This window comes from Lutra lutra, chromosome 5 (assembly GCF_902655055.1).
Source record: "Lutra lutra chromosome 5, mLutLut1.2, whole genome shotgun sequence".
Classification (NCBI taxonomy): Eukaryota; Metazoa; Chordata; class Mammalia; order Carnivora; family Mustelidae; genus Lutra; species Lutra lutra.
This window is the reverse complement of record NC_062282.1, coordinates 101,649,459-101,671,250: the sequence shown is the minus strand read 5'-3', so window position 1 is coordinate 101,671,250 and position 21,792 is coordinate 101,649,459. Positions and strand designations below refer to the sequence as shown.

The 21,792-nt window shown below is 40.4% G+C and overlaps 1 long non-coding RNA gene across 1 annotated transcript in view; it reads right to left on the bottom strand.

Moving 5' to 3' along the window:
* The window catches only part of LOC125100332 (uncharacterized), a 354,931-nt gene that overhangs the window by 300,319 nt on the left and 32,820 nt on the right, over positions 1–21,792 (bottom strand). The window contains exon 2 of the long non-coding RNA XR_007127502.1: positions 7,248–7,391. This is a non-coding gene — a long non-coding RNA (uncharacterized LOC125100332). The remainder of the gene's footprint in view (positions 1–7,247; positions 7,392–21,792) is intronic.

The window sequence follows — 21,792 nt, the reverse complement described above, 5'->3', positions numbered from 1 at the left end:
AACCAGAACCAGAACCTCCAAAAGGGAGGAGAGGGCGGTCTGCAAAGATGACCGTGGGCCTCTCCACTCTATGCCTCTGAAGCCATAGGACTAGTCTGGCCTGGAGGAGGGGAAGAGGTCTGAATCAGAGAGAAACCTGAAATTTTAACCTGAACCAAACTAAATGTTAATAACCAAAAAGAACCTTGAAGATATGGGATTTTCCCTAGATACCATTAAAGTGATGGAAAAGTGGGATTTGGCAGCATAGTTGAAATCAGGGCTAGAAAAAAATTGTTTTATGATTTAAACCTCACAGAGCTTAAACACTCATTGATAGCCATTTATAGCTAGTAGGAAGGCTAATATGAAAAAGATGGAAAATACCAAGTGTTGGCAAGGAAGTGGAGCCATCAGAACTCTCATATACTTTTGAGGAGTGCAAATTGCTCAACTGCTTAGGAAAAATATTTGGCAGCATCTTTTAAAGCTAAATGTAAGCATACAGTATGACATCACCATTCTACCCAGAGGGACTTACTCAACAGAAACTCATTCACATGTTTATCAGAAGACATGTACTGCAATGTTACTAGTAGTACTATCCATGATAACCTGAAACTGAAGATTCCCCAAATGTCCGTCAATAGATTTAGAAAATACACATTTAAAAAACAGATTAGAAGAATAGATTAAAAAGTTGTGGAATGTTCAGAAATGGAATACTATGTAGCAAAAAGAATAAATAATCCCAAACTATATGCAACACTATGGATGAATCTCACAAACATAGTAACGGTACAGAAATCAGTCTTGGAAGATGGAGAAAAATGTCTCTCTTTGGAGCAAAGGGCAGATTTGCTTGCAGTCCACTGTAATGATCCAGGCTCCTTCAGCTCAAGATTCCTCCCCTGCAATACAACCCACTAAATGTGCCAGTGTTCCCTGACCTTCCCCATGGAACCCCAGTAGGACATAGACTCAGGGAACTAACAAGGAAATGATGACACTCTAGTCATAGCAATTGCTAAGTAGTCAAGCATCTTTTGTCTCTGATCCAGGAGTCTCCATATCCTTTACCAGGATGCCTGAAACTGACAGGCTAATTTGATAGCTCATAAATAGGGTAAAATCTCAGACTCCTCACAGTTCTTGACATCATCATGCTTCCATGTGGATGCATTTGAAAAATAATGCTTCTCAGGGTGTGTCTATTGATTCTATCTATAGATAATACTGGAGTTCCTATGGAGTTGCCAAAAGCCACTTATCAGCCTTTTTTCCTTAGGAGTATTTCATGTATTTCCAATTCTTTCCGTGCATCAGTACCTTAAATGTTTTGTAGTGTCAGTTGCTTTCACCAGATCACCCCCAGGTGAGGTCTGCACAGCCAAGCTACAATTCACCCTGCTGTGTCTTCCACCCAGCACCTGCCAGGGCAGGCAACAGCGTTGGTGTGTTGTTATTGCTCGCCATACTTTCACACTTTCCTCAGAGCCCCACCCACTGTGGCTCTGCTATTTAATTATTTTCTTCTTCATTAACTTTTTACAGTTTGTCTCTTTGCCCCTTCAATGCGTTGGTTTCCCTCTCCTCTAATATCTCATACTTAAGCTGCATTTAACCTTTCACTGTACAAGTCCCTCTCTTTCCAGCTGTCCACAGAGAAGGCACACTGCATTCTTCTCTTGCTGTTTCATGGGCTTTGTAGGCTTCCACTGAATTCTCCCCTCCAGGTGACACCACAACCCTGGCGTCACTCTGATTAGCTTTAATCTTCAGCCATGTGCTTCCACTTCTTTGTGAGGCTGTCACAAGACCAAAGAGTCATCATCACATTTCACATGACAGCTGTGAAGTTGTACCGATGGAAAATAGGTGATGTCTTCCCTAAATCCTGGGCCCCTATTTTGTTGACGATTTTTTTTTTTGTACACTATTTCCTAAGAGCAATGTTTCAGATTATTTTTCAGGTGCCTTGCTGGTTACTGGAGTTCTTTTCCATATAACTTTTTTTTTCTGCCCCAACTACAATTCTACTCTTGAATTTCCCAACCTACAAGAAAACTAAAAATATCAGAATGGTGAATTGGGCTTCTCTCAATAAAAGTGACTATTTAATCTAATTACATTTCATATGAGCCAGCCTAATGCTTCTGAAATAGTTTGGGGTTGAACATTTTCTTAGGCTGAGTCAGATAAACATAATTCTCTCCTTTAACAGATTTCTCCAATAAAAGATAAAAATTTAATGGAATTTCTGTGTTCTAGTTATGAGTTGTGTTATTGTATTAAAGAAATGTGTGTTTATCAAATTTTAAATTATAGCAGACTTTAGAAAAGATACAACCCTTCCTCTTGCCTACCATCTCAGTGGCATTTCACTTACATCTATTACAAGACCCCCATACATTTGAAATTCTCCCTTCAGGAAGTGAGCTTAATTAGCTGGTGGGCTTAAGGGACCTGGCTACGGTGCACGGTGGGGTTCAGGCAAGTCGAGTCTGAGCTGAGCTCCGGAGTCCTGCAGTCAGTGTGCTGGACTAATTTATACTCAAGGGTAAAAATTAAGTCTAGTTCTTGGTAGCTGGCCAGACTGCTGCACAGGGTTAAAGCTGGGGATACAGATTGCAAAGCTGAAATATGCTTAATATGTTCTTCCCCTTCATGCTGTGTGGTATGGAAATTGTTTCCGGGGCCTCTCAGTGGCACATTTGTCTCAACTGCACTTATCATGTGACTTTTCAGCAAAAGGTACATTCATGAAAACAAGTATAAGTGACTATTGAGTTGGGAGTCCAAATTAATAGAAGCCTTACTTCTCCCCTAAGTTACAGGTTTCAATACTATTCTGTTATCCCATTTTCTGTAAGGCCCATCTTTAACCAAAATTGCTAGTAATTAGTTTTCACAATAACTTAACAGTACCTCAGATCCCAGGAAAACAAACTGCATCTCAAAGTAACCAAGCATCTATCCTGAGAGAAGGGTGGAAGAATTTTCTTTTCTCAAGCTTCTTTGAACCTTTCTTGTGTCTGGATTTTTGGCATCCAACATCTTCTATAGATGTTTCTTCCTCTCTTCATTTACACTTGAGTTATAGGAAAGCCCTGTGCGATGTCTTTGCTGGAAAGTTCTATGGATGCACAAAGAACCTCACTGAAGCCAGGCTTTATAGATGTGAATTGCAAGGACACAGAGTCACATGCAGCAGCATTATGTCATGCTATCCCATCATGCAGGGATGCCATGACATTAGCACTGTGCTTCCTTAGCTCCCTCTTCAGCTGGTAGTTTAATTGGTTAGAGTCTCTTATCATCTATAGATCATAGATCCTTCTACAGCTCTGGACAACCCTGGTGACTGCTGAGGTAGATTGGGAAAGCTGACATGAAAACATCATCCCTGGGATATGCCCAGGCCACACACCACAAACAAAGGAATTATCTTATTTCTCCATGAGAGGACAAGATATCCATCAAAAGTATTCTTAATAAATCATCATTTGAAAGAAAAATAAATTAATAAATAAATTAATAAATTTATTAATAAATTAAATAAAAAATAAATTAATAAATCTCATTTGAAAGAAAAATAAAAGGTCATCCAGTTGGTGATTTAATTGCTATCCTTGATATGTTCTTCTGAAGTGTTTTCGGGAACAGAAAAAAATTAATGAGTAGTGTTAATAGATTATGCTATGTTAAGTATGAAGAATCTTAATTAGTCATGAGAAAGGATGTCATTTTGTGAAAGTTCATACATTAACAAGGATTTCAGAGTAAGAATTTCATTTTCCATCACTAGAAATATTGAGAAATAGGGGCGCCTGGGTGGCTCAGCGGGTTAAAGCCTCTGCCTTCAGCTCAGGTCATGATCCCAGGGTCCTGGGATCGAGTCCCACGTCGGGCTCTCTTCTCAGCAGGGAGCCTGCTTCCTCCTCTCCCTCTCTGCCTGCCTCTCTGCCTACTTGTGATCTCTGTCTGTCAATAAAAATAAATAAAATCTTTAAAAAAAAAAAGAAATATTGAGAAATAGTTGAGTAAGGGATTTAAATGTCATAGTTTGGGAACTATATCTGGCCTGGAGTATACAGTCAACAAATATTTGTTGAATAAATCTAGAATGGGGGAAGTAAACAGATGTCATCAATTATGACAGCAAGTCACAACTACTGATCTTGTTAAGGACTAATTTCCACACAAAAGTTTTGGCCCTGTCCCTAAGATTCTCATTGAGAAAGACACCAAGGACTTCCCCTCAAGCACTGAGTTTTGCACAATGAAGAGAAGAGGCCATTCCAAAGAATTTTTTGAGAAACAATAGTGCTAAGTTTTGAACATGAGAAAGATCAAGAAGAAGCTCAAGTAGAGCAGATAGCTGTATTCTCACATGGTGGTCTTGACAGTGAGTCTTGTCTCCATCAGTTTTAGTCAGAGAGAAAGGAGTTTGTGACCACACACTGACTTGTGTCATGCCAGAAGGGTGAATCTTGGCAAACTCTGGGCATTTTGTTTTTAGCTCTGATTTCTACTAAAACCACATATCAATTTGACCCAAGTGCCATAGGTCATAACCCCATGGTTGTGGAATTCTTCCCTTATGTGGACTGATTCTAGCATGTAATTAGTAGCTGTCTTATGAGTCGTAACTGGACATATTTCGTAGCCTTCACCATTTTACACAAATCAATGTTAGAAAGTATAAATAAGCTAACCTGACCAAAGACAACACCTTTCTGTTTGCAACTGTGTTTTTAAATTATTTATTCAAGATGATGAAGGGTTTGCATCATTATACAGGTTCACTTTCTAACCTCTTCTTTCCTTATGATAAGCAGTTAGTTGGCTTAGCTTAATGGTATTTTCTGTGATGATAATATGTAAATAGTCCGTGTCATACTTGATCTCATTATCTGCTCCTCCTGAGGATAATGTTTGACCCAACCAAAAACTTGGGCCAACAGAAGCAGTTGAACCTTGTCTCTACCAAAGATTCCAGGTAATAATTAAGTAGCCCAGTGAAATACATAGCTCCCAATTCTCAGTGGCTGAGGTAGAACCTGGAGAATAACTGTCATAGTTAATTCCATAATTCAATTTTAGTTTCAAGGGCTATCTTTTTAATCCACTGGATCAAGAGCTAAGGTATTGGCCAGTGTTGTGGCTCCCTGTGGTTCTCCTGCCCTTTGGATGAAGCATCTATGAACAACAAACAGAAAGATCTGGAATGGAGTACTGGTAAAGCAGAAAACTTGCTTTTGAAAATTATTCAAACCTTTTGAAGCACCTGCAGCAGAAACACTCCACATCTTTCTTTGAAAGTGTGTCATTTTTAGGGGTTGCTGCATTCCACTTCTGCCCTTCAGCAGGGATCATGCATTCAGAGCCCAGACTGACAAAACATGGGACTGGCTGAGGTGGCTGAGGGAGGGCTGTGGCAAACTGCAGAACTCACTTGCCAAAGAGGCAGCCTGGCTTCCCCTCCCGCCAGTGGCTATCATGCCACAACTGGGGAGGTTGTAGCCAGATTTTCTACTCAACAAGAGAAACTAGAAATCTTAAGTTGTTGTTTTTAGATTGATTGATTTATTTAAGAAAGAGAGAGAGCCTGTGAGCAGGAGGGCAGAGGGAGAGAGAGAATCCTCAAGCAGACCTCCCTGCTCAGCAGGGAGCTCCACCTGTGGCTTGATTCCACAACCCTGAAATCATAACCTGAGCTGAAATCAAGAGTCAGTGCTCAACTGACTGAGCTGCCCAGTTACCCTGTAGAAATCTTAAACTTTTGATTACATCAATTGATTGTGAAATGCGGGCAAATAACTCAAAAACATTTTGAAGGCTCTCTGGGCCAAATAAAACACGAGTACAGAAGATTCAGTGATAGGGCCACAAGCTTGCTAACTCTACTTTTAACATGTCCTTGAATCTTTTTTTCACACCATACGATTTAATTCAAAATGCATCATAGACCTAAATGCAAGCGTTAAAACCAAAAACTCTTAAAGGAAAACAGGAGTAAACCCTCATGACATTGGGTCAGGAAATAATTTCTTAAATATAACACCAAAAATGTCCTTGAATTTTTGCTGACACCCATGTTTCACATTCCTTATTTTTTAGAATTTTTAGAATTGCTATAATGTTGCTATTTAGGGTAAAGAAAACAAAACCTATTGTTACGATGGTAGCCTCAGCATTTTCAATGAGTACAAATGATTTATATTTAAACATTATTAGCTAATAATGGAATTCAATGAGTTCAAAACAGATCAGATTACTACTTTTTCAGGAAAAGCAAGCTATTCTGTTTTAATCCCATCCAGCATAGAATCAGTCTTAGAAACATTTTGGATTCAGTAAAGTCAGAAACCCTATCTCTAAGCATTTCCCCTTTAATTTTAAAACCTGTGTACTTCTAAAGGAAATGCAATATATCCATTCTGGTTCATTTACATTAAATCATTAAAATGTTGCTTATATCCCTTTTGATGTCTAAGATGCTTTTGGAAGTAATTCAAAAAATGTTCTAATCCTTTTCTCCCTATAGTCACATTTTTTTACCAAAATAAACAAGTTCAAACACCAGACGATTCAACTTCTAGGCTAGAACCCAAAAGAAAAATGAATGACTTTTTTTCCTAATTAGCACCATCTCCATTTATTCCATCCCCTAGAAACAATGAAATAAACTCCTCAAGCAAAGAATTCCCATTTCACAATTGCAAGATACAGAATCTAACAGTTTTAAGTATGACTCTGAGCTGAAGTCAAACCCTTAGATTCTTAAAATAACATGAACTTGATCATGCAGCTCAAAGCTACTGCTTGCTATTCATCTGAATACACACATAACAAGGGCTGAAAAGATATGCCATATGGGAAAGGGATATATATTTATGAAATGATTCTTTATGCAGAGAGGACATACATCGCTTTATATTCACATTCAAGCAGACAGAATAGATCTTCTGTGAGAAATGGAACTATCCCCACATTATCAAGAGCTGTCACTTTAAATATAATTTTGATTAATATCATTTTCAGATTGAATACTGACTTGGTTCCTTTCCTTCCAACAGGAAATGCAAATCTATAGGGATAGAGGCAGAGAACATATGTAACCTCTGGGGAATGGACAATGATGAAATGACCCAAAACATGATTATTCCTTGCTACTTCCTGAAATCTGTTCCTCAAATCCCCAAACTAACAGTTCTCTGAATTTATGGTTCACAAAAGTGTTCGAGGGTTTTCAGACTACTCACCCAGTTCCACAAAAAGTGCAGAAGGGAGGGAATTCAAAGATGTGCACAAATGGGTCAGCCAAGGTTCATTCCTTGAGATCTTCCAGATATTTATTAGGGTTCATAGGAGGGGTTGTTCATTTCTGTAGACACAGGATGGATTTTCTGAAACATAAAGTGCAGGTACTTTTAAGTCTGTGGCTAGACTGAGATAAGCTTGTCTGCTGATGACGGGATTGTTCAAATGTAGCATGTCCAGTTTACTCAGGGGCCACCAAGCAAAGCAGGAGGGGAAGTGGGAGCTATGCCAGGAAGTTTTAAAATACAAGGGACTTTCCCAGGCCGGAGAGGCAACAATCAGGCGAACCCACAGTCTCTGTAGCACAGCTGAGCTGATCAATGTGAGGCTAAGCGTTAACCTTAGAGAGGGGTAGCTCTGAGCCCAGCAGCCAGTTCTGCAGGGTGGGCAGAAGTCCACTCTCAGGAATCTTGTGAAATAAACATGTGCAATTTCATACAACCATATTGGCTTCCTTTAGCTTTAATGGGGCCCAGTCTCCTTTTTAAGGCTCAGTCACAAAATTAGCAAATATTTACATGCTATTATCCATGCAAAACATTATACTGAGCACCAGGGCATCCTGACTAGTGTTTTCTTTCTTCTCTTTCCGCTGCTTGTCCTGGTGCATATGTGTCTCTCCACACGTAACCCCATACCTCCCCCACCAATAAAGCAAATATGTGTCCTCTTCTTTTCCAGATTCTCTTGTTGGTGGCCCTTCCCCCAAGGCAATCAGAAGTATACACATTTCTTGGAGAAGAATTAAAATCATTGCAAGGAAAGAAAAGAGAGAAATATTTGATGTTTATCTTTTAAACTTCCCAAATACGGTCTTTTTCTCTTCTTATTAAGTTGAGGTATAACATGCCTACAATAAATGCACTCATCTCAAGTACATGAATGAATTCTTACAAATGTATATATACAAGTAACCACCACCACATCAAGCCATAAACATTCTCACAAACTCCAGAAGCCTCTTTGGGTCCCTTCCCAGACAATGACCACTCTCTCTCAAGAGGTAACTTCTGTACTAATTTCTATTACCATGACTTGTTTGCCTGTTCCTGAACTTCATATAAATATAGTCTTTTTGTTGGTTTCTTTCCTCAGCATAATGTCTCTAAGATTTTTCTATGCGGTTCACATTTATATACACAAAATCAATTTCTTGTTCATTTACATTAAATCATTTAAATGTTCTACATAATGATTTGATGTCTTGTGATTTTATATATATATATATACATACATGTATATATACATATATAATTTATTTATTCATTCTATTATTGATGATATTTAAGTGATTTCTAGTTTTTGATTGTTATGAGCAAAGCTTCTGTGCACATTCTTGTGAAAATTTTTGAGGGATGTAAACACATTTCTTTTGGGCATATATCTAGGAAAACAATGTATACTTAGATTGCCAAGTAGTTTCCAAAGCGATTATACCATTTTATACTCCCAGCAGGAATGTATAAGTTCTGCATGGTGGGGAATGCTCACACATTTACCAACAGGTGGTTTTGTCCATCTTTTAAAAATTTTAGTATTCCAGAAGTTGTATAATGATATTTCATTGTTATTTCAATTTGTATTATCCTGATGACTACAAGTGTTGAACACTTTCCATGTAGTTACTGGCCCTTTTTATATTCTCTTTTATGTAGTGCCTGCTCAAGTTGCTATATGTATTTTTAAATTCAGTTATTTTCTTTTCATTGTTGATTCACAGGAATTCCTTATATATTATGGATGCCAACCTTTTGTCAGACATATACATTGCGCAAATCTTCTTCTAGCCTGTGGCTTACATTTTCACCCTCCTACTGGTGCCTTTTAAAGGACATAAGTTCTTAACTTTAATTAAGTTCAATTTTTTTAGCTTTTTCTTTTGTAATTAGTCCTTTTTGTGTCCTGATTTTTAAAAACTGTTGCCTGTGCCAGGGTCATGAAGAGGCTCTCCTATGTTTTCTTTTAGAATATTTATTAATCTATTTCACACTTAAGATTATTGTTCATCCTGAATTAGTATTTTAGTGTGAGGCAGGGGGTCAAGGTTAATTTTTTCATATAGATATCTAATTGTTCCAATACAACTTTTGGTAAAGTTCAGGTCATTCCTCATTGAATTGTGACTCTGTCATAAATCAAGTGACTATATATGTGTGTCTGTTTCTGGAAATAATTTTAAAGAACAATATTTGATGTGCAGTTTCTGACTTCCAAAGTAAGCTCTTGCAGCCCATATCAGAAATAACAGTTTTGAAAGCCAACATTTTTTATTTGTTAGAGTCAGGTTTGGTCCAAAGAGGAAAAGCTCTTGAGAAGTTAAAGGAAATTGGGCATTGTGTTAGCTTGAAATTGGAAAAAAAAGAGAGGGACCCTGGCTAATGGCCACTATTCCCTACATGCTTCCATTAGACTGGGATGGGAGGAAGTCAGAGAGTGGTATGAGACACAGGCACCTAAGATGAGGGGAATGGTCCAAAGCACCTTGTAAGGAGGAAAGAGTCAATCTGAAAAGAGATCAGCATGAATTGCATGAGGATCACGGGCTTGTTTCCTGATGGCCATTCCAGAGACTATGACCATGTGAGCAATACAGTATGAGAGCTTCCCTCTGACTGCTACTTGCAAATCACCCACATATGTATCATCTACTACAAGCAAAAACATCCCAAATGCCAAGATCTTCCGAGACTCAGATGGACATCCTCTTTCAAGTGGGCTACACTGTCTAAAAGCAGTATCTCACATAGTATCTGTAGGTCCCCAAAACAGTATCTGTATGTCATTAAGATAGTGACAAAGGAAGAACATTCAGCTCTTTTACTTTGGTGGGACTAAACAATGGTGACACCTATCTCCATTAAACAATATTTAGTCTCCTAGACCTGAGGAAGAGAATCAGCCCCATCATTAGGCATTTTATAGCTGAATGGGAGGAGTATCATATTGTATTTATTGAGACTTAGCAATGTCCTTGCCCTCTAAACTTATTCTCTGTATCACAGAGTTAGAAGTCTAGAAACTACACTTCCCAGACTCCTTTGCCAGCACAGTTCTGGTTCAGATACAGTCAATGAAAGACACTGCTATGAGGTTTCAATGGCAGAAGAGAATTAGTAATTACTCTCCCTCTGCAAGCTGTAGGTAAACTTGTGGAAAGACAGGAGTAAGGTTTGCAGTGGCTTCCAGGTGAATTCCTATTGTTTGCCTGTTGTAGAACTGCTAGAAACACTCCATGATTTCCGGAAAGTAGCAGAGGGTCTCTGTGACTTTCACCCCCTTACCCCTTATAATAGTTCTATAGGTATGTAGTTCCTTGCATTAAGTCCCTTCTTGCTAAAATATTTAGAATGATTTTCTGATTTTCTGACCAAACCCTGACTGATCTAGGAGATCACCTTCTTAAGAAACTTTCTTGAAATAGGAAGTTGATTCAATCTATTATTCAACTTTATAATAATTAAATGTTATACATATGAGGAGTATAACTCTTGAATAAACGATCATAAATCAGTTTGCCTGCTTGAATCTTTCCATTGGTGGCCATTTCTATATTTCATTCAATTTCATTTCACCTGTTCCAATACCAACTCACAACTCAACAAACACTGACTGAACTGATCAATAAAAATTGAGACAGTCTGATAGAGCAGAAAAGTATGAAATTTAGAATCAAAAGGTCTTAAATTTAAGTTTTGTTTCTGTACTTACAAACTCTGTGATCTTAGACAAGTTATTAAGATTCTCTGAGCTTCCTCTGTTAGGTCTAACTAAAACTTTTGCTTTTGTCTATTTCACAGGATTTAGTGAAATAGTGAAGGCACTCCCTTAAAATTGTAAAGTGTTTAAAAAATATCAACTACTGTTAATAAACACTTGTCTTAGAAATGACAGAATGTTAATTGTGGTATGGATCGCTGCTGTGATATGTTTTTAATAATACCTTTTTAGTGATAAGAATTCTAACAGGTAGCATTTATTTTAGGTCATGCACTATTCTAAGTTCTTTACAGAAATCAATTCATTTAATTCCCATAATAATCCTATGAGATAAGTACTCTTATTATTCCCTTTTACTAAACAAGAAAATTGAGGCACAGAGAGGTTAAGTAATTTGCCCAATTTTACACAGCTTGTAAAATAGTGGAGATAGGATTTGGAACCAGATAGCCCAGCTACAGTGCTTTCAGCCACTAAGAAATTTGGAAGTTGGAAGAATAATATAAATATAAAAAGAAAAGTAAGGAAGTTCAGCTGCCTCCTAATATGCTCCATTCAACAAGAAAACAGAGATGGTCAGTGTCAGCTATCAGTTCACATTCCTCCTCTTGACATTGGTGTGGAAAGAGACCATGGGAAAGGGCTGTGAGCAGCAGCAGCTGTGGCTTTCCACTTGGGGGTAAATGGGTAGGAAAAGCAAAGCATGGCCAGAGGAAGACCAGAAAGCACAGAATGTGCTCGAACTTCAACAGAATGTTCAGGGCCAGCGAGATAGAGTACCAGGCCGAAGCTGGGCTAGAAGCAAAACCCCAAGACTGACATTGCAGCAGCTGTGCATGATGATGTCATCTGCATTCTCCGGGCCCATCTGCAAGTGCCCACACTGAGTAGAGACACTGCTTCACATCCAGGAGAAGGGCTACACCCACATCCTGTTCCCCTGGGATGCTGAGAATGTGGACCAATGGCTTTATAATGGTGACAGCATTCTGAAATGCCATCTGGCACTGGAATCCTTGCCCACTCACCATTAGCCAACAGACATGGCCGCCTTCTTCCTTCACACTTCCTCTCGCAGCCGCCATGTTTATCTGTTTATAGCTCAGCTTTGTTCCTTCCCTCAGAAGGCAATAAGAGAAGTGGAAACACTTCCACTGCAGTGCTAGGGGAAGAAAAACCCAACTTTAAAAAAAAAAAAAAAAAAGCCTCCAGTTCTCTGAAAAATATTTAAAGCCTCCTGGTCCTTTGAAAAGTTTTCATACAGTAACAAAAATTACAAAATAGAATGACTGAAGTGGGCAAATCTGGAAACAGACCTAGTTTGGGAACAAAGAATGAATGAATCTAGTTTTAGATCTTGTATTTCTGATGAAGGAGGAAAGGACCGCTAGGTGTGGCTCTGGAGAGTTACATACCCAGGGATGAATGGAGATCAGGGGTGAAGATACAAATCAAAGCATCGTTTTTGTAAAGGTGATAGTTGAAATCATGAGAGAAGGTACAGTCTGAAAGGCAACCCATAGCTGGGCAAAACCAAAGACACAAAGGCAAGGTCCAGTAACTTTCCCAGCTTTCTTTGGGGGAGGTGTGAAGGGGAAGAGAAGGCGCTCAAGGACTTGAACCAAAAATGTTCTAGTCTCTCACTAATTGTTTTTCCAGATCTCTTGGAATGTTCTCTAAATAAAGAGTTGGGAAATTTGAGTAAACTTGAAATTAAGAACCTTTAAAAAAACACAGAGACATGTTATATTATTGTGTTATTTGACATATTCTATTATTCACTCTCTGGGCTGTGGAATTATTTGTACTAAACAGTAATCTCACATGCAAGTGCTTGTCATTTCTCATAAGTTTTAGTTTTAAAAAATTAACATTACCTCAATGGACAATATGCACCATAAGTTTTCAAAATATTATCCCAACATACTTCTGTTTTTTCTATTAGTGCTCCTCCTAGGTTAGAAGTTTATTAAGTAGACAAATCTTGGAAGTACATGACCTCATCGATGTAGACTAATTGAAGAAAATGCAAAAAAGAATTCTTACAGAACAAGGGTCTTGGCTAGGTAAAATCTGGGATTACTAAATATATATTTGATTGTAGGATGGGCTTGATACCACCTTATACTTTTTTGTCCACATCCCACCCTTTCTACCCCCCAATCTATTTGTAGCAATGGAAATAACATGGAGCAGGGAGGGGAGTGAATGGCTGTCTGAATGATATCCTCCATGGGGTCCAAACGTGTGTAGACATATTTGGAGTAGTGAGGTAGTGGGGGATGTGGAGACAGGGGTACAGAGAGCAGGTTTCTCAAGGGAGAAGTCACTATATGGAATAAAAAGATAAATAGGGCCCAGGGTCTGCCTGTGATTCAGAGTGGAAGAGATGTTCCTGGAATACGCAGCGGAAGTTTGTGGAACATGGGATTTCCCCCCCCCCCCCTGCTGTCCTGGTGGCATCTGTCTGGCTTTGTTTTGTTTTGTTTTGTTTTAAATTGGAGCTGGGTGTGTAACCTGACAGGTGTGGCAATAAAACTAGCAATAATCTGAGGCCCAAGGAACCCCCGCTGTTCCCCAAGGAACCACCACCATCGCCCACCCTCCCCAATCTGAAGGTGACATAGAGGGAAGGAGTGTTTTCCTTTCTAACTTACAGGAGGCTGTGAAGCTGTCATGGGCCCGTGGTGACTGATAGCACTGGTGGCAGCCAGGGTGAATTAGGTGAATGTTGGCCAGGCGGAGGTCTGGTGGGAGGGGTCCAGGTCAAAGGCAGGAATGTGGCTCTGGGAGGCAGCTGCAGCTGCAAACAGTGCAGGCCAGTGCAGGATGGCTAAGGTCAGAGCAGTGGGTGGCAGGGGTCCTTGGAGGCTGACCATGAACAGCAGAGGCAATGAGAGGCAATGTCCCTAAGCCAATTCATGGATGGACAGAAGACACTGTTTGGGAAGTCATGTAGATACGTGGGACCATGGAAGGTACTAGATGAACAACTAGGAGTGAGAAGGTCAAAGACATTGGCAGCAGCAGTCATGGTATTTCATTCAAAACCCCAGGCTGGCATGCTGTGGAGGTTGGATAGAAATGAAACCTGTGGCTCATAGAACAGGTAAAAAGCAGCAGCTTCCTTCATAAGCGTCATACATAAATATATAGAGGTCAAGAAAGATGGCCTTGGAGATAGGTATGATAAATTTTTAGATTCATTAATTTTAAATTACTTAAGGCTTAATGGATGCCTTTAAGATGCTTGCATACAGTTAATCCTTGGGCATTTTAACATTTCAACCCATTCCTTGTTTTCCTCTAATCTTATTTACACTGTTAATTTGCTTAGCAAATATTCTCTAGCTAATGTCATGTCTGTAAGTGCCCCTGACTTATGTAACTGTGGGGACTCGAGCTTTGCTCCAGGGTAAACACCAGACACCTGGAGACCAGGGGAATAAGGCCATCTGGCCCCATGGAGCTTGTTGTTTCTTGGAAGAGACATCTGACAGACACTGGCAAGGCACTTGGTTAAATAAGGATACAGCCCTGGTGGGAAGGAATGGGACCGTCTTGAGCATCCAAGAGCCTTTAGTCTGAAGTTGTCCTGACTGTACATCAGAACCACTGGGAAGCATTCATATGTCTGGTCCTGTTTCAGAATGTCCGTGACCGTCCTGCTAGGTCAGCTACAAAGTTAGAATGTCTCCTTCCCCTGTGGACATGTAGTCTTGGAATCCTGCCAACAGGAACACATGGTACTGTGTGCTTGGACCATTCTGTGGCTGAGAGATCACTTAAGTACAGTGAGAGAAGGTGAAGGAATGAAATCAACATGCATTCTTCACTCTACATCTTGTGCATCCACACAAGAATTCCAGCATGCTGGCCATTTTGTAATCTTTCTGTTTATAAAAAACATCAGCCTGCCTCTCAGTGCCAAATGGGAAGGGAGGCATTGCAACTGGGTGTCATCTCAGCCAGCCATCTTCGTTATTGATAATGGAGGCTGGTCACCTTGCCTCACCTTGCTGTTATTGATAATGGAGGCTGGTCACCTTTCCTAAATACAGAGGAAAACTGTGTTTAGACTGTGTCCACAGAGCATGGCCTTGAAGGACCTGTTTCTCTGAGAACCCCCTTGGGAGGGAGGATTATCCAGATCTGCTGTGACCTTTGAAATTATTCAAACAAAGTATCTTATCAGGGGAAGACTGAGCAAATTTTAGCTCATGGTGTCTTAAGTGGGAATGTGATCTAAGAGAATTTGAAAATCTCTTCTACCTGATACCTGTTTCTTGGAATTCTGAATCTCTGCACTACTACCTAATAAGAATCTGTTAATTTGGGGTCTGGCAAAGACCAGGGAGTATCCCAGATCTTAAGCCAAGAGTTCCTTTAAAACAGGGTCCTAACCTTGTTCCAGGAAGGCTGGAGTAATTCACGGTCCTAAGCTATGAAAATGGTATTAAAAAATCAACAAAGGGTCATGCTGTGTTTCAGATTTGAAACTGTCTGAAGCACTTACTTTGTGTTAAATACTGTGTTAGTGTGTCACCTGCATATCTAATTGAATCCCCCAACGCTCTCATTTTACCAGCTCAGAAACTGAGACTTAGAGTAGTTTGCAAACTGCCTGAAGTCACACAACTGTAAGGGGTTTAGATGGGAGTCCAACCTAGAAGGCTGGGGCCCCTCCCAAGGCCAGGCATGTCACCGCACCTTAATCACCTCACCCTCCTCCCATCACCTGCTACGCATTGTGACACTGCCATGTTTCAAACACTGTGCTGGAGCATTCCAAAAAGAATTGACCTTTTCATTCTTAGAGAAATCCTCCACAGGGGTTCCATGTGCCATTTTAAGGGTTGGAAAAGGGAAGCAAAGCTGGCCTTTAAATGAAGGTCTTTGTGACTCCAGCATCTGCAGTTAAGAACTCTGCTCAAAGTCAGGGCCCAGAAGACATACATGACACCTGACAGTCCTGTTGTCCCCTCCATCTGTATTATACCATGTGCTTGGCTCAAAATGACATAACTGCAGAGGAAACTTCAGGAGAGTTTAAGTCCGCAGGAGTAACTCTTCCTAGAGACCCTCACAGGAGCCTCAGAAGCTTCTTGTAGGTGTAAACTGATGGGACAGGACAAAAATCATCACTACTATCAACATACAAATATTTATATCTATCCATCCACTTCCGTGATGGTTAATTCTATGTGTCAACTTGACTGGGCCACAGGGCACCCAGGTATTTGGTCAAACATTATTCTGCCTGCATCTGTGAGGGTATTTCTGGATGAGATTTACATGTGAATTGGTAGACTTAGTAAAAGAGATTGCCCTTCCTAACGTGGGTTGGCCTTGCTTAATTAGTTGAAGACCTGATAGGAACAGAAAGATTCAGTGAGAGGGAACTCCTTCTGCCTGACTGCTAAGACACTGATCTTTTCCTACCTTTGGACCAAAACTGAAAATTTGGCTCTTTTTTGGGTTCTTGAGTCTATGGCTTTAGGACTGGATTTCTATCTCAGTTCTCAAGCCGTTAGATTCAGGGCTGGTACTTAGACCATTTGCTCTACTGGGTCTCCAGCTTGCAGAATGCAGATTTTGGGACATCTCAGGCTCCATAATCATGTGAACCAATTCCACATATCTTATTAATTCTATTTTTCTGGAGCATCCTGACTAATACCATATGGATATGGATATGTACATCCATATCTATATCTATACCCTCTCTTCTCAAGAGAATTCTGATTCTGTTCATGGAGATTATTATCTCAGTGTCCTTCAAGGAAATTTTTTTTTCTCTGTAAGGCTGGATCTTTTGGCCTTTTACGGCACAGAATTAAGAGTTAACTGGGAAGGAATCCAAAAAGGCTGGAAAGTTGAGGCTAGTGGATGAACTGAGGTGCATTTGCATCAAAAAGAAGGGAACTGGTAATATATATGAGAAAATGAATAAAGCAAAAGTTTTGCTTGTTTTCTTTGTTCTAAAATATTGTTGGATTCTGTTATTTCTCCCATTGTGAAGAAATTCATGTACAGAACTTGAGGACCTTTTGGTGGCTGGACTGTGCTTTATTGGCTGCAACTCTGTGTTAAGACTGGTCCACTGGGGCCTAGCTTTATGAGAAGCTCTTCTGAATGTCCTCCAACTAAATAATCCAGGCATTCTATAGATTTCTATGTTTTTCCAATCAGGTATTTATTTAGCCCTCAAGGAGAGCTAAACTACAATGCAAGCAATTATTTCAGATCCCTTTTTCCATGGAAGGAAGGAAGGAGAGAGAAGAAAAGGAGGGAGCAAGAAAGAGAGAGGAAGAGACAGAGAAATCAAACCATGCAATGGTGACTTCCAATAATTCTTGAAACAAGACAGTAACACAACCAGCAGGAAATCAGGGTTCTGGGAAAGAATTAAGTTTGAATTCCCTAAAGCATCCACTATACATAATCAATCAACTTACTCCTATGCATCTGATTTAGTACAAGTTACATACCATCCTTGGGAAAGCTGAGAAAAAAGTCACCCAGAACTTTTTCTGTGTTCTGCAGTTCAGATGAGAAAAGTGGTTGAGAAAGGCTAGATCAGTCTCTTGACAGGGGCGCTATTAACAACTCGGGCCAGGTCATTCTTTGTTGTGGGTGCTGCTCTGCACATTGTAGGATGAGGGGCAGTGTCCCATCCTCCATCTGTTAGATGCCAGTAGCGCTCCTGCCCACCACCCCCGATTCAAAAGCTACTATAGCTAAACCACCAAAAATGTCTCTAGACATTGCCAAATCTCCAGGGGTGACAAAATCACCCCTGGTTGAGAACCACCAGTTTAAATCCTTCCTCTTATATGCATAGCAATATGAGTGCCACCCAGAAGTTCGTTCAAATTGTAGGATCTCAAGGCTCGTCTACACCTCATGAACGTTTGCATCTCTGTGTTTTAAGAAGATCCCCATGTGATCTGTCTGTGCACCAAGGTCTGAGAGCTACTTCCGTCTTGCTGAGGTCAGCTTAGGCAAAACACTACTGGTCATCTACCAATAGCAAGATAGTGTACCTTGCTCTGGAATAAACTGATATATGAAATAACATCATCCCAGTCTCACTGACTACCTAGTTCTTACTGTTCAGCTAAGCTAAGTGTATTATACCATTATTCTCATACACATCTATAGAATCAAATACATAGCCAAGAATTATGATGTGGATCTACATTTATTTACATGGATTGATGTTCATAATGTATCTTGTTAAGTAAAAAAGCAAACTGCAAAATAGTATAGGTTGTGCAGTCTGTTTTGTGAACACAAATTAATTTAAATTACATGCACATAAGAAATCCATCAGAGTATATAAACAAGAAAAATTTTAGCATCTCAGAAAAAGAGATGATGGGCATTTTTTATCTTCTTACTTAAAATATTTCAGGATTCTTCTGAATTTTTACAACGAGCATATATTATAATTAGCCAAGAGAAAAATCCTTTTTTCAGTTGTGCAAAAGATGACCTTAACAGCTACATCCGCTCAGCCTCACAGTCTGTCCTCACACAAGAAAGTCCAAGATCCATCAAATATGTCCACGTTATGCCTCTTCTGGCTGAAATTCATCCTTTCATTCTCCTGGAGACCACAGTTGGTACAGATTGGACATGACTCTGTTACAAGCCACGTGCTAGAGGGAAGTAGGGAAGAAGTGCTCTAGAATGAAGTGTTAGGCAAGGCAGAGACCAGCTCCTGGTTCACTGGTCCATATCCTCTTACCCCTTTGCTTCTTCGGATTAAAGGAATGTGAGCAGAAGGGAGATGTGATGTTCTGGGCCTGGCCTCAGACCCATGCCAGCTGTGAGTTGCTGTACCCTTCCTCCTGAAGCTGGATAGGTATAAAGGGGAAAGGTGAGACAGATGGCAGAATCAGCCTGCATCCTAGCATCATATTGAAGCAGAACAGGCCACCAATTGGGAGCATTTTTTGGACTTTGTATAAGCAAGAAATAATAAACCTTTATCCCATTTGAACTGCTATACACTTTGGGATTTCCTGCTACAGAATCTTTACAGTAGGTTTTGAATGAGGTACTACTGGTGTACAGAGGAAAGAAAAGCAATAAGGAATTAATATGGGAGTAGTAGCCCTCCAAAGGAGGACTAGTTTGAATAAACTGGATCACTGTTGAGTTGAGTCTCACATCTAGGCTTACTAGGGAAGCACTTACTAGCACAGATGATATAAATGGAAGAACCCAGATAGTTGGGCCCTGCCTGATAAGTAAATGATGAAGAGTGAGTTAAAAAGCACTGTCTTCTTTAGAAAGATGGTCTAAGGCAGGAATCTGAGTTTACTGGTCACAAAGCAGAGCTACACTGTCATTATATGAGCAAGCTGTAGGTGAAGGGCTATCGAGCAATTCCATTAGAAGCCTGAGCCTTCTTGCTTCCTTGAACATAACAGCTCCTCCATTAAAAATTGCATTAAGCTAAAATCTGGCACCAGGCTTGTCAGCCCAGATGTAGAATTTTATTGTCAAACACACAGCCCAAAAATGTTAAAAAAGAGACCCCAGGTTGTTGTGGTTTACTGGGAAATTGAGCCAATAGTTAGAAATTTCTATTTAAAATGTAAAATTTTGCAAAGAGTTACTGCTTTAAAAAAATATTTCATTATGTTTACTTGCCAGAGCCTTTGGAATAGCAGCCAATAACAAACGAAAACAAATCGCTGATTAATAAACTGTTTGGGTGGCCATGTGTACGTTCTTTTCCCCATCCCCCTACTAAAATGAAAACTTGATGCTGAATAACAAACCTTGACCTACAGATAACTTTATTTTTCATGGTTTCCTTTCTTGGTCTTTTACTAGGCAGGAAAGTAGCACTGTCTGGATGATATATTGACAACTAACACCTGCTTTCAGAGGAGAAAAACAACTGTTATTAAAGGAGGAGGTAACCTCTGAACACTGCCCCACCTAGTCACCGGGCTCAAATTCGGTATCACAGGGAATCGCCTTAAGCCAAAGCCAGGAAGAACCAGAGAAGCTGCCCCTTTAGAGTAAAGGGCTACTTTGTCAGAAGGAGGGGGCACTCAGGCCACCTAACACATTCAATAACTTAGCATTGTAGAAAAGATTCACGGGGTGGGCATGGAAAATGTCACAAGAAGAAATAAGAAGAATAGTACCAAAGCATGGCAAACTGCCAGAAGATGGAGTGTAAGTAAATTACAAACCTCTTCTGGAACACAAGCAGAGACAATGTTCTTGATTAAGCATGACTACTCCACACCAATCCCTACGTAGACCCCTGGAAGTCCACACAGACCACCAGGGAGGCCTGGACCACCCCTGGAGGACCACTGAGCTGGTGGGTAAACTCTGGGAACACAGAGACAACACTCTCTGTGGCCAAGGCTCCTTTTACTGCCTGAAAGGTACAACGATACTTACAACCCATGCTGGGAGTCTGTAGGGCTTAATAAGTTCATATGCATAGGCACTGAGAAGCTTGGAGAAAAGACTGAAATTATATTATTCCTGGCTGGAATGTTCCTTTTAAAATTCCTTGTAATTACAGTGCCACCCTTGTAGACACAGACCACTGTGAGGTCCTGAGCTATATCATAAAATAATTCCCACCTAATAAACCTCCCCTCTTGGCATTTACCTCTCTGAAACGTTTGCTTTTACCCCAAAGCCTTCTCTGTCCTGGCCTACCAGCTTCAGTGGGAATAGGAGGAGGCTAAAACTGGACCAGGACAAATAGAGCCTCAAGTATAATCACACTGTGTTACTGAGAAACTGAGAGACTGACTGAGAAGGAACCCTCATGGGGGGTTGAGTGCTGAAAATACTCACCAAGACACCTGAATGACTCTCAGACTCAGCTATCTCCTAGAGATTTCCAACCCGGCTGTTCCAAGGGCTGGGCCTGCCACACATGGACAGTCCACAGCAACTCAATTTCTTTCTGTCTCTTTCTCCCTCGCATCCTCCTTTCTTCTCTCCCTCTCTGTCTCTCTCCTGCATGCACATGCGTATACATACACAGAGTTAATGAGTTGAATTTCCTTCCCTGTGAGAAGTCTGTGTGTGCTCACACGTATGTATGTCCTTAAATTCTGGTGTCTACAAATCCTTGCTGGGGTGAGAATCCAAGATGTTTATCACTTAGCAAAATCACAGTACTCAGTTATTCTAATAGATCAATGACTCCCAGGTTTCCACAAAGAACACTGTGTCTTCCTAGTATTCTGCCATCAGAGCATGTGCAAGGGTGTCTGTGCTCCAGGCCTCCTCTGCCTGGGTGTGGACTTACAGGGAGAGAGTATCCAGCTGGATGTGAAGCAGAAATGTTTAGAGACTCAGGACTGTAAGTGCTACTTTCGGGTCAGGTTCCATAATAACAGCGGCTATGGGGCCATTCTCCTGATCTCCTCACAGAAACCAGCTTAGTATGGGGCCCCTCAGGGATGGAAACTGGGAGAATAGAGTCATTGTCTTCATTGTCCTAAAAGGCACCAGTAACAGCAGCAACAGTTGGGGGAGCCCCCAACAACTGCTCGTATGTTAGAAGTTGACAAAACAAAGCTCTGGCAGAAGATAAAAGTCACCCAGGGTGGCTTTGGACCCACTAGCAGAAGGGTTCAAGGTCTACAGAAGCTGGTCTTTGAGAAATTCAAGAAGTGTTTGTGCATGCATGGTGGACGTGGAGTAATTAGAGTGGTGGCTGGCTTGTTTTAAGAAAAGAGATGCTTAAGAGGCTGTAGACTGGGACAAAAATAG